Source organism: Humulus lupulus, chromosome 3 (assembly GCF_963169125.1).
Source record: "Humulus lupulus chromosome 3, drHumLupu1.1, whole genome shotgun sequence".
NCBI classification, from domain to species: domain Eukaryota; kingdom Viridiplantae; phylum Streptophyta; class Magnoliopsida; order Rosales; family Cannabaceae; genus Humulus; species Humulus lupulus.
In genome coordinates, this window is record NC_084795.1 from 237,915,523 (window position 1) to 237,928,969 (window position 13,447).

A 13,447-nucleotide genomic window follows, 5' to 3' on the forward strand; every position below is an offset into this window, starting at 1 on the left:
TGAGGCTATATGGCCTCCTGACCCGTCATCAGGATATGAGGGAACCTGCGGCGATTAGTGCCACTGCCGAGGGGACTCCCAAGTAGCAACCTCCAGTGTCTCCTCCTTGACGGAGACCGACTGGGGTTACGATCAGAGAACCCACTGGCACTCCCTCTGCAGAAAGGCCTTCTGCCCCTCAAGGGAAGGGAAAACAAAAGGCAGTTGAGACTGTCGTAGACTTAGACGAGTCTTCAGACAAAAACAGTATTGTTTTTTCACTCTTAGATAACTTGCCAATTCCCTGTCATTTATTTGACGGGGACGGCAATTTTACATATACTCCAAATCTAGGGCCAGACTTCTTCGTGCCAAAGAGTGAGTGTATGACTAGTAGAGTCAATAGTGTAGCGACAAGTAGTAATAGCTCGGGTATTGGTCTTTGTAATTTTCTTTATCTTTTTTCTAATGTGCCATAACTTGTCATCTACTTTTTGCTTACTGTTTGCATATTTATCTCTTTCTGCAGAAATGGCCTCCGCAAACGTTTTCGACCTGTATAACACTCAGGAGGAGGAGGAGGTTCCGTTGGTCGGAAGGAGGAAATCGGCCAGGAAACACGATGGTGAGTCCAGCCAAGTACCCTCCGCCAAGAAGAGTCGAGCAGCTGACCCTCCAAAGGATGGGCCCTCTGGCCAACCGTCTGCCTAACCTTCCACTCCTGCTGAGAAGGAGATCCCTCCTGCTGCCACAAATCCTTCTCCCGTGGCTCCAAACGAACAGGCCTAGCAAGCCGAACTTCCTGGGGCCAAAACTTTGAGCCGCTCTCTACGATCAGCTAAGGATCACCTCGCCCATATCCTTAAGCATGACCGTTGCAGGGAGGCAATGGCCGAGGCTGAAAACATGGGGGTCGACCAGATCTTCAACATGGCTCTTAATGAAGTGGCCAGTGTATGAACTCTTTTTCCTGTTTTGTGATTATAGTCTTGATTTTTTCTTCTTTGAAGTTTGGCATACCAGAAAATACCAGAAAGCAGAGGGATGACTACCAGGATGCTAGCCGAATCCAATGGCGTGAAGTCAAAAAACTTAAGGAGGAGCATCTTTCTAAGGACGCGACCATTGCTGTCCTTAAGAGCCAGGTGGAACAACTCAAGCTTACAAATGCCAAGGACCTGGAAAGGTATAAGAACGCGACACTTTGGTGTTTCTATGATTTTTGGAAACACAACCAAAGTTCCAATTTCAACTACCTTCTAGAGGAGGCCAGGAAGGCTGAGATAGCCCGTTGCACTGCTCGGTTGGCTGCTGAAGAGAGAGCCAGGATCCTCGCTTCCCCAGACATTCTGCTGGCCGCCGGAGTGAAGGGAAGTGAGGCTGTAGGAGACGTGGTCGATCAGAATGCTCCTCAGGATCCTCCTGCTCCTCAAGCTTAATTTTTTTTTTCTTTTATCTCAACTACACGACCCACAGGTCGTATTGTAAAGACAATTTATTTTTTATTTGATTTTGCTGCACGGGTAGCTTATTTAACTTTTACTTTTGAACAATTACATCCAAGCAGTATTGCTTGCGGTGTAAAAGAATTCCCTTTGATATTATAATATTTCTGCTTATTATAACATATGTTCGCATGACTGAACTTAGCATAGTACTTTGGCTTAATTTAACAAAATATAAATTTTGATAAATACTCTAAGTACCGTAGCATGCTTTCACTTATTTTGTTCATGTGTTTACATACCTCTTGGTATGCTTTGCTATCGATGTACCTTATATGCCCCCCAAGTGACTGAGGAGCTTTAGGTCCTTGGTCACTTGCCTTGACCACGACCTGTACGAACATTACTGCTCGGTTTAAAATGTAAAACATATAATACAGCAAAACAACACACGTAATGAACAAATACTTGTAAAAAAAAATTACAAAGGTTGGCAAGAATGACTGGCTGCGCACAATCCCTTATAATTCTCGTATTTAAATGGACTAAACATGTCTTTACGAGTGATCTTAAAAAGATCTTACACTTATAAGCGATTAGCCATACAACACGACTAACCCTTTTTCAAAACTTGTAAAAAGTAAAAATTAATACAAGCCAGTTCTTTAAGAAGGACTGTTTACTGATAATACTTGCGCATGTTTTCTCCGTTCCAATAGCGCGGAACGAGATCTCCATTTAAGCGTGCAAGTTTGTATGTGCCTGGATGAAGGACTTCTTCAATCTGGTAAGGTCCTTCCCAGTTTGGTCCGAGTACTCCAGCAGCCAAGTCGCGGGTGTTTAAGAAAACTCTTCAAAGCACTAAGTCTCTGATGCTGAACTTTCTTTCTTTCACTTTAGAGTTAAAATATCGAGCGACTTTTTGCTGGTATGCAGCTACTCGGAGTTGGGCTTTTTCTCATTTCTCCTCAATCAAGTCTAGGGACTCCATCAACAGTTGGCTATTTTGGTCTTGGTCGTATGTGATTCTTCGATGTGAGGGTGGATCTAACTCGACTGGCAACATAGCTTCATACCTGTATGCTAAGGAAAACGGGGTATGACCTGTTGCTGTTCGATGGGAAGTTCTATACGACCAAAGTACTTCAAGCAGTTGTTCTGGCCATGCTCCTTTAGCTTCCTCTAGCCTTTTCTTCAGGGTATCCTTTAGTGTCTTATTTACCGCTTCAACTTGCCCATTTACTTGTGGATGCGATACTGAAGAAAAGCTCTTGATGATTCCATGCCTCTCGCAGAAGTTTGTGAATAGGTCATTATCGAATTGGGTGCCGTTATCTGAGATGATATTTCGGGGCAATCCATATCGACAAACAATGTTCTTGATGACAAAGTCAAGCACTTTCTTTGTCGTTATGGTAGCGAGTGGCTCAGCTTCGGCCCATTTGGTGAAGTAGTCAACTGCTACAACTGCGTATTTTACTCCACCTTTTCCTGTTGGCAAGGACCCAATTAAATCGATACCCCATACTGCGAAGGGCCATGGAATTTGCATATGCTTTAACTCATTAGGAGCTGCACGTGGGATCTTGGAAAACCTCTGACACTTATCACATTTTCTCACAAACTCCATTGCGTTTTCGTTCATAGTCGACCAGAAATAACCCTGCCTCAGATTCTTCTTCGATAAGCTCTGTCCCCCAGCATGATCTCCACAGAAGCCTTCATGTACCTCCTTCATCAGCTCTTTAGCCTTTTCTGGTGTAATACATCTAAGCAGTGGCATGGAGTATCCTCTTTGGTATAGAACACCATCGACCAGTATGTATCTAGCAGTCTGTCTCTGAAGAGTCCTGGCTTTGTTTCTATCTGATGGTAGTGCGCCACTAGTGAGACACTCCAAGTACAGTGCCATCCATGTATCTTTTAACCGTATCTCCATACTGGCTTCATCTTCTCGTATGCTCGGCTCGCGTAGCCGCTCCACTGGCACTATATTTAAAGTGTCAGCATCTTTCGCACTCGCGAGTTTGGCTAATGCATTTGCGTTTGAATTCTGATCTTGAGGTATTTGCTGGAGGGTATATTTTTCAAATTGCGCCAACAGATCTTTGGTTTTGTTCAGATTGGCCACCATTTTCAGACCTCGTGCTTGATACTCCCCCAAGACTTGATTCACTACCAGCTGTGAATCACTGTAAATATCCAGCACCTTTATGCTCATGTCTTTGGCCAACCTTAACCCAGCGAGTAGGGCTTCATACTCGGATTCATTGTTTGAAGCGATGAAATCAAACCTAATAGCGCAGTGAAATCGATGCCCTTCTAACGTTATCAATATCACTCCTGCTCCTGCGTGAGATTCGTTGGACGATCCATCCGTGAACAACTTCCACGAAGGAGCTTCAACTTGGGGCTCAGGCGCATTAGGTTTTTCGCTCTGTTCACTATCTGGGGGTTCAGTAAATTCGGCGATGAAGTCAGCCAAGACTTGTCCTTTTACTGCTGCTCGCGGTGAATACGTTATATCGAACTGCCCGAGTTCGACAGCCCATTTCAACAGACGTCCAGCAGCCTCTGGTTTTTGTAGAACTTACTGAAGGGGCTGATCAGTTAAGACTGTGTTGGGATGGGCTTGGAAGTAAGGACGTAACTTCCTTGAGGCCAAAATTAAGCAATAGGCTAATCTTTCGATGGGAGGATACCTCAATTCGGCCCCGATTAACCTCTTGCTTACATAATACACTGCTTTTTGTACGTCTTCTTCTTCTCTTACTAGCACCGCACTAGCAGCATATTTGGTGATCACCAGGTAAATGAACAAAGTTTCTCCATCTATAGGCTTTGATAAGACAGGAGGCTGTGCCATGTGGGCTTTTAAGGCTTGGAAAGCCTGTTCGCAGTCTCCAGTCCATTCGAACTTCTTGTTGCCTCTAAGTAGATTAAAGAATGGGACACATTTATCCGTTGACTTTGAAATGAATCTACTGAGTGCGGCAATCCTTCCAGTCAAACTTTGCACATCTTTGATTTTCACCGGCGATTTCATATCGGTCAGGGATTTGATCTTTTCAGGGTTGGCTTTGATTCCCCTCGAATTGACAATGAACCCCAAAAATTTCCCTGATCCTACTCCGAAGGAACACTTGAGAGGATTTAGCTTCATTTGAAATTTATTCAAAATGTTGAAACACTCCTGTAAATCCTTTACATGTCCTTCTGCCTTTTTCGACTTTACCAGCATGTCGTCCACGTACACCTCCATGTTTACTCCGATCAACTCCTTAAACATGTGGTTAACTAGTCGCACCAGCATTTTTCAGTTTGAAGGGCATTACTTTATAACAGTATAACCTTGTATCGGTTCGAAAGCTAGTGTGATCCTCATCAGGGGGATGCATACTGATCTGATTGTATCCCGAGTATGCATCCATGAAAGAGAGGATCTCATGTCCTGCAGTTGCATCGACCAGCTGGTCGATCCTTGGGAGTGGGGAGCAATCATTTAGGCAGGCTTTATTAAGGTCTGTGAAATCCACATAGGTTCGCCATTTGTCGTTAGGCTTGGGAACCAGTACTGGATTAGATACCCACGATGGATAAAATGCCACCCTGATGAACCCACTCTCCTTCAATTTTTCAACTTCTTCTTTTAAGGCTTTCGATATGTCTTTATCGAGCAACCTTCTTTTCTGTTGCATGGGTGGAAAGTTTTTGTCAACGTTCAGGACATGGCTGATGACTACAGGATCTATCCCAGCCATGTCTTTATGTGACCAGGCGAAAACTTCCTGGTTCTTTCTCAAAAATTCCACCAGTGTGTGCTTTGTTGTTGCTTCCAAATTTTTACCGACCTTTACAACTCTGGTCGGAAATTCTTCGTCGAGTTGGACCTCCTCAAGGTCCTCGACAGGTCCAGCACCTTCCTCAAAATCCCCAAAGCGAGGATCTAAATCTCTATCCTCACTTTGGGCAACACCCTATTTGGTGACTTCATCACCTGATTGGGCTTGTGTATCAATGGCCATCTGCAACCTCTTTGGGGGAGTGCTCCTCGACGTTCCCTTCTTGGCTTTAGTTATTGAGGCATTATAGCACTCCCTTGCTTCCCTTCACTACAAGAAAAAACAGTATTCATAACACTTAAAAACTGCTAACCGGGACTATTGATAGCACTTCTGAAAATGCTAACATAGCCCCTGTTATTAAAAGTCCAGTCTTTTCTATAACAGTTTTTGAATGTTATGTTCGGTGTTATCTTAAACTATTCAATAACACATTTTTAGGTGCTATAATATTGAAATAATAACATTTAGATAGAGTTTTTGGTTATAAATTTAAAATTTAATCTTGTACTTTTTTCATAACAATTTTCAACTGTTACATTTGATTATTTTGATAACATTTTTAATTTGTTATATTATATAAACCATAACGATTTTTTATGCTTAAAATATGTTTCTAAATCATAACGTATTAAGGTTTTTTATTGTGATAATGGTACTTATAAGTTTTTTTTTAATTAAAAGATTTTCATTAGTGTATTTTGATAAAAAAAAAATCAAAATTAATCATAAAACATAATTCTCAATAGATTGATAAACCATAAGTATTACATTAAACAATAACTAATTCAAACTCTGAATGTGTCTATTTCATGAGATCTTAGTTCTAACTTAAGTTTGAAAGCATAACATAATAAAGTTTTATAATCTTGAACATTTTTTACTTCAAAAATGAAAAACAAAAAATTACAAGATACACAAAAGTAAACCATGCATGAAACTTGCTCCATCCTTCAATTCATCATCTTTTGTGCACATGTCTTTGTTGTGAGTCCATTTGTTGTGCACTTGTCATATACCTGTTTCCCTTTCTTCCACAGGTCCATGTGTAATCCTCTTTGCAATAAAGCCAGTTGTAGTCCACAAAAGGCCTATTGCTGTCAAGCTCCGTCTTTAGAGCACTGTAAGCTCCAGTCACATCTACACACCTGTAATATTCGAGTGTAATAATGGAATCACATCAGTAATTACTTAAAGTGGTAATTCTAGGGCTTTTATAAAAAAAAAAACAGAACCAAATTGCCTTGTATTAATTAAAAATGCATGAAAGTTGTAATTCTAGGTTTCTATGTTGGAAGTAATGAAATTATAAGATTTTATCAGTCAATCCAAGTATAGGTGTCAGTGTGTGCCTATGCATGTGTGTAATCGGTCACTTGATATATTATGTCATTGCACAATATAGTATCTAATAAAACTGGAAGATTAGAACTTATTAAAGTGGCAGCTATAGTCATCCATGTTGCATTAATGAAATTTTTAGCTCTTATTAAATATATCTGTATTATACTTTCAAAAGCATCAATCAAGCAATCAAAGAATATGTACTATTATCTGATAGAAGTGTCAAACGTAAGCATGAAAAATCATAGACTACCTATGACTTCAATACAGTAATGTGTATAAAAAGGAAGAATGAAAAGGCTAATAAAAGCAGACATTACATTCTATGATATCCCTTTGGGTTTGGTTGACAAGTCCTGGAAGTGATCTGAACCTAAAACAACACATATGGATTGATCTAATGCATCTAGTGCCATCTAACACTTTCTTAAAGATCATAGACTAATTAAGATTTAAAAATAAATAAATAAGCATTTAATTAGGCAGCATAGACATTCCCCATTAAAGAGGAATAATAGAAATCATGCCCCCCCTAAAAAATGATTAGCGCCAACCTTGAAAAGGAAAAAATTTAAAACCATCTAAGAACCATTATGCAAAGAAGGAAAAATAAATGTAGAGAACTTTTGAAATGCAATTCAGAAATGTAAAATAGAGAGGTCAAGAATATTTCTACACAATACATTTTGCATAAAACTTTGCTATTACTTAATGTTGAAATTATCATTGATTCTAGGTGATATTACAGCCGTATTTTACAGCTGTGATCAGTTATTAATTTTCTCATTTGTAATAATGTTGATAGTATGCTATCAGAATATATCTTTATAAGCAATTAATTAGGAGAAAACTCTTATATATTCAACCTTAAACGAATGAATAAATTGCCTGCATATGGAAGCGAATTTTCAATTATCAAATGGCCAAATTCTCACAATCCAATTTGGTTGTATCCTCAATTAGACAAGTGCCAATGATCTCCATTTCATCATTACAAAAAAAGACATAAAGGTAGTGTGCAAAACATAGTATTTCAGGCAAAAAAATAAGTAATAAAATAGAAGAACAAATTTACAAAACATGCAAAATTTAAACCTAATTTCATTTCTTTTCACTTCTGTGATCAAGAACCTAAAATATGCAAATGAAATACAATTGCAAAAACTGATATGCAAATAATCATAGTTTAACTTTAAGAGAGTAGAGCTTTAGATCACACTTATAACAAAAGCTTAATAAAATCAGATAATAGAACATGCATAAATCAAATCTAGACAATCCTAACTTCATACAAAAAAAAATACAGCAAAAAGGACTAAAGGAGAGGTAACTACAAAAAGACCAACACAAGCAATTCTAACCATGATAGAGACTAACTACAATCAGTTACGGGAAGAGTCTATATTAACAAACCAAACAGTAATACTAACAGAACTAAAGACACTAACAAATACAAATAGTAAAGTATTGACTAAGTGTTGCCGGCAAGAGAATACTCAATAGTTATATGGTTAATAAATTTATTAATTAATTGATTTTAAAATCACTCTTCATTTACCTAAAAGTTTCATTTACTTTCGGTGAATTAATTCCAAAGTGAGTCAAGGATTTGATTTTGAGACCAAAAGACAAACAATCATTCATTTATAAGCACTTACAAAGCCTAGTAAACTGTAGACGCCTAGAACATCCTAAAAATTACTCAGATCATCAAGAATAAAGATCATCCTAAAAATCCTGGTAGCATAAACAAATGGAATTAGAATAAAGATCATCAAGAAAACCAAATATTTATTAACAGACGTTCAGAATAACATTAAAGCAGATAAAGATGGTCAAGGTAAAGGCAGAATACAAGTACCACAATAACAAACCCAAAGAAAATACCTGCACATTTTTGGGGGTAAGGACAATTTTCTCTTTGATCAACTGATAATTCAGAACCAGGACATTGTAAAGCACTGCCAAAATCTCAAATTAAACCAAAAACTTCTATATTGTCAGGTCACAAAAGGCATGTATGCTATTATATTTCGTATTAAAATACCAGGAGATGCCAATTTGAAAGAAGCAGCAAAATTGAATCTTTGTTTTTAAAGAAGCTAGGAAAAACCTTTCTTTTTTTTATAAAACAAAAAAAAAAACAAAACAACTTGTGTTAATATGCAAAAAGAACATAAACCCTATCAAAACTATGGTAAAGAAGAAAGTGAGATCAAAAAGTAAATATATATATATATAAATACCTTTTCATTAGTATGGCCGGTAAAGGTTAAGTTGCAAGCATTTGCAGAAAGACTCCTCTTGAGATCCCATAGTTTTAAAGTGTTGTCGGTGGAGGCAGAAACAAGGGTCTCTGAATCCAAGAATTTCACATAGCTTACAGCTTTGCCATGGCCGGCCAATACACACCAGGGTGTTTTAGCATATCTTAGATCATAACAGTAGGTTCTGTAATCTGCAGACCCAAAAGCCAGTAAGTGGGTCGAATGGGCAGAGAACTGGACACAGCAGACATTTGCAAGGCTCCTAATAGTTCCTAAACAGTTTTTCTGCACAAAAAATATATATAGTTATATATAAGCTTTTTATTGACGCGAAAAGTAAAATTTTGCTTTCAAGTACCATGGATAATTAGAAGGAAAGTGACAAAGTATAATAGGCATATTTGGCCACAACAGGATCCTTTCACATTTTTTTAGAATGAAAAAGCTCATCTTGTATAATCATGTGAAAGGACTCCAGTAGGGACCTTTTTTTATTTCCTATAGATAATGTCTGTATCATACAAACACAAACTATTTCTTTAGGTAGAAAGAAAAAGATCCAAAGGTAATGGACTTCATCCTTGTTATGTCGACACCTTACTACTTCAATAAAGCTAGAATCCTCATTACATATACATATATAGAGAGAGAAATCATATATATATATATAGAGAGAGAGCATACCTCGTTGATGCTCCACTGTTTCACAGAGCAATCATCACTTCCACTGGCTAATTTAGTGGGGTATACTTTCGAAAAGTCAACGGACCATGCTCTCTTCTCATGCTCATTGTATTGAGAGAAAACCTGACCAGTGCTAGCATCCCATAACTAAAAATTCAAGTCAACCATTTCATGAGAAAGTATGGGCATTACTAAACACAAACATATATGTTGTAGTATATACCACAGAATTTTAAGGTGAAAACAAGCTTAGCGTGATGTGTGTCAAGTATAGAAAGAAATCCCCACATTTTATAATATCTAAAGGAAAAACTTACAAACATCTGCTCTTTACTTAAACACCCTTACAATATTACTTTTTTTTTTGGTAAATCACAATGAAAAACCTGTGCGATAACATTAAGTCACAATTATAGCACAAGATATACAAACCTTGACTGGACCACCTTGACTGGACCATCATAATCAGTAGAGGCCAAATAGTTTTTGATGTAGTTGTTCCAGGAAACACAACTGATCTTTTATTTGTTTGACATCTCAATCACTAGATAGTGAATATCAACAGAATCATTGAGGAGAGAATTAAACTCAAATATCTTTATTTTCTTTGAAACTCCAGCAGCTGCAAAGTAGTCTTCATCCCTGTCGAAACTCAAGGAGCATATTACATTCGAAGAATTACTAAATTCCCCATTTCTTAAGACTCCGCACACTTCAAATTTACTGTAACGGGCATACTTGCACAAGCCATCAAAAAAGGCTCCCAGGCAGTCACTTGGATTCTGTTTCTCTTCATCTTTTTATGCCAAATACCAACTATCACGATTTTTCAATAACTTGTTATCTTGGTGCACTACTGCATCAGTCTCAGGAAGCTGAATATTGGACCTCCTAGAGAAGTATGCACTTTCAAGCTGACTCGTATTTTTCATCAATCTTGATTCACTTGTGTTAGAAACAGGGGACAATTGAGAAAGCTTATATGAACTAGAAGGCTCTCTATGAACAGATACATTTTGCTTTCCATGCACAGAGGAGTCAACATGAGCCAAGTGTTTGGAAGCGTGTCTTCTCTCGATTTCTTCAATATCTCCTTCAAAACACTGTCTGTCTTCCACTAACTTAGAGGCATCCTTCTGCTTCTGTTCTTTTAATGACTTGAGGAAATGCAATAGTAATTCTGACTCGCCATCATCCTGGTCAATGGCTAAAGACAACTCCTCTGGACATGCTTCCTGTAATCCATTAACTACTTCAGATTGCAGGATTTCCTTGTAGTCAAAAGCAATAACCAACAACTGAGAATATTGTATCATGGTGTAAAGGCAGTTGATGTACAGACTAAAAAAGCAGTTTCTATTTAAATCCACCAAATGTCCAAGACTTCCAATACATGAAGAAACAAAAATTTCTAACAGGGGCACAGGAATTGGCAATGTAATTCCATATGAATAGATAAAGAATCCAATCACAAAGGTTAAGAGGATTGTATTATTCTTCAAGAAACTAATGGAAAAACCATATTGCCTAGGCTATTTTTCCAAAAATGCGGTCAGAAAAATCTCCTAAAGGGACCTGAGACTATGGTGTACCTTTTAGTCGCACCAGAAAAATGCATATCAACAAATACAATGAGCATAGTAGGGCAATTTTGAAGTCTGGTTTCCAAAACGGTGGACTAACTGCTGCATGCCTGAAATATCTCCTGAATGGACCTGCGAGTATGCCATACCTATAGTAGTGAATTTAGAGCTACCTTGTTGTTGGTTGTGATGATGGTTCGGGATGAAGTAGCCATAGACAGAATCCAGCTTCCTTGGGATTTTCCTAAAGAAAATTTGGAGGAAGGATCCTATGGCGCAAATCTGACATAGCTATGGCAAGTGTGCTATCCAAATCAAAATGACCAAGTAACTGAAAGAAACAACCCAAATTAATCCATCAGATTTTTCAGCCAATCCCCACATTCACAAACACATGTATTAAATAGCTAACAAATAACATATTAATTAACATGATCTTTGCAAACAAAGCCCAAATTAAAAACAAACATTCACAAAATAAGCTGCTTGCAGAAATTTTCTAAAAACCGTTAGTACAGTCTTATCTGTTAGGAGCAATACAACTAATATCAACAGCAGGAAACCATAATTAATAGAATTAAAATTTCTTATTCCATTCAAAATTAACAACGTTTGGTATTTTCTGACCAAATAAAAAAGAAATACCTCTCAGAAATTAAACAGACTCAGAGAAGATAATAAGAAAGCACCAAGCAACAAAGAACTAAGTGAACCATGGCAACTGACCAAAGCAGAAAGAATTGAAGTAAAAAATGGAAGACTAACCGTTATGACCTTGGATCAGAGCTCACTTTATCGTTGCTTAACAAATTATCAACTATTGGTCCAGAAAACTTTAATTATTAAAACATCTCCACAGAGGAAAAGCCAATGGAAAATAAGTGCACTAGAATAAATCAGTTTTCTTAGTTACTTCTCTGACATGGAATGGAATGTTGGGTAATAAATTGGAAACATTCAAAGTAGACAAAAAAGATGTCAAGGATAAAGATAAAAAGTGGACAAATGTACTTTTTGATAAGGTTGCTTCCTAAATTATGAAACTCTACTTAAGATTCAACTCTTATTAAATTCAGGGAAAAAAAAATGTTAAGTGATGTTTTTAACCACACAAAATGTAAAAAAGATGCATGTAACCATAAAATTGAATAATCTGCCTGAAGAAGATCAAGGTAAGTGTCCCATTTGTTCCCAATAACCTACACGAATCATTTCAATAAACCAAAATAGATTAACCATATGCTATGAAAAATCTTCCCACAAATAATTCAGGTTTGATCAACCATGGTTTAACAGAGCATTTCGACAAGAAAAAAGAATACGACCATCTTAAGTATTGGAACCCAAACGGAATATGCAAAAAGAACATAAACCCTATCAAAACTATGGTAAAGAAGAAAATGAGATCAGTTCGAAGGGGCTATAGAATAGAAGAGAGAAATACCTTGCCGCAAGTGAAACAACGAACAAGGATGATCATCTTCAACCTCTCGCTATGGTTTCTTCTAGCTCTCTACGTTATTAGTCCCAGAGAGTAGAGAAAATTATTTCAGAGAACTTGAAAACAAAAATTATTACCACAATAAGACTAAGAACAAAGAATCATCACAAGATCTCTACTAACCTCAGGAGCCCATCGCGTGCTCAAATCCCACACATTGTCTCTGCAATTGCAAGTAGAGAGAGAGAGAGAGAGAGAGAGAGAGATACCGTGGAAAAGATTTATTGTGATTGAGAAACAACACAAGGGGAAGGCAAACAGTCCTTGCCCGAAGCCCATTGCTGAGAAATGGAAGCCCCTGTACCCTTCCATTCATCCGTCGGCCATGCGAGAGATAGAGAGAGAGAGAAGGGATAGAGAGAAAGAAAGACCGAGTGAGGCGAGAGATAACCCATTTCAGGAGATTTTTTTTTTTGTTTTATGATTTTAGAGAATGAAAAAGTGAGTTAAGAGTGGGGAAAAAGTTAAAAGGCGGAATGTTTTAACAAAAAAAATTAATTTGGCACTTTTTTACTCTTTCTCCGTGTTTTTTATGCTAATCAACAATAGCGCTTTTAAAATTATGTTATATTTTAATGAAATATTTAGTCAAATTTTTTGTAGTGCTTTGATTTCCCAACACGCGTCCTACCCTTGCGTCTGTTGGGAATTTCATGGCCAGGTGCCAAATTGAGGTGACAGCCCGAAGGTCAACCAGTATGGGCATTCCAATTACAGAACTATACGTCAAAGGACAATCGACTACTATGAAAGTAGTGAGTAATGTCCTGGTAGCAGGCGATGTACCTGCTGTTACCGAAAG

At 37.7% G+C, this 13,447-nt stretch overlaps 1 pseudogene; it reads right to left on the minus strand.

The window, feature by feature from the left end:
- Positions 1 to 5,988: 5,988 nt before the first annotated feature.
- LOC133823498 (protein SPA1-RELATED 2-like) lies at positions 5,989 to 13,082 on the minus strand (annotated as a pseudogene).
- Positions 13,083 to 13,447: the final 365 nt, after the last annotated feature.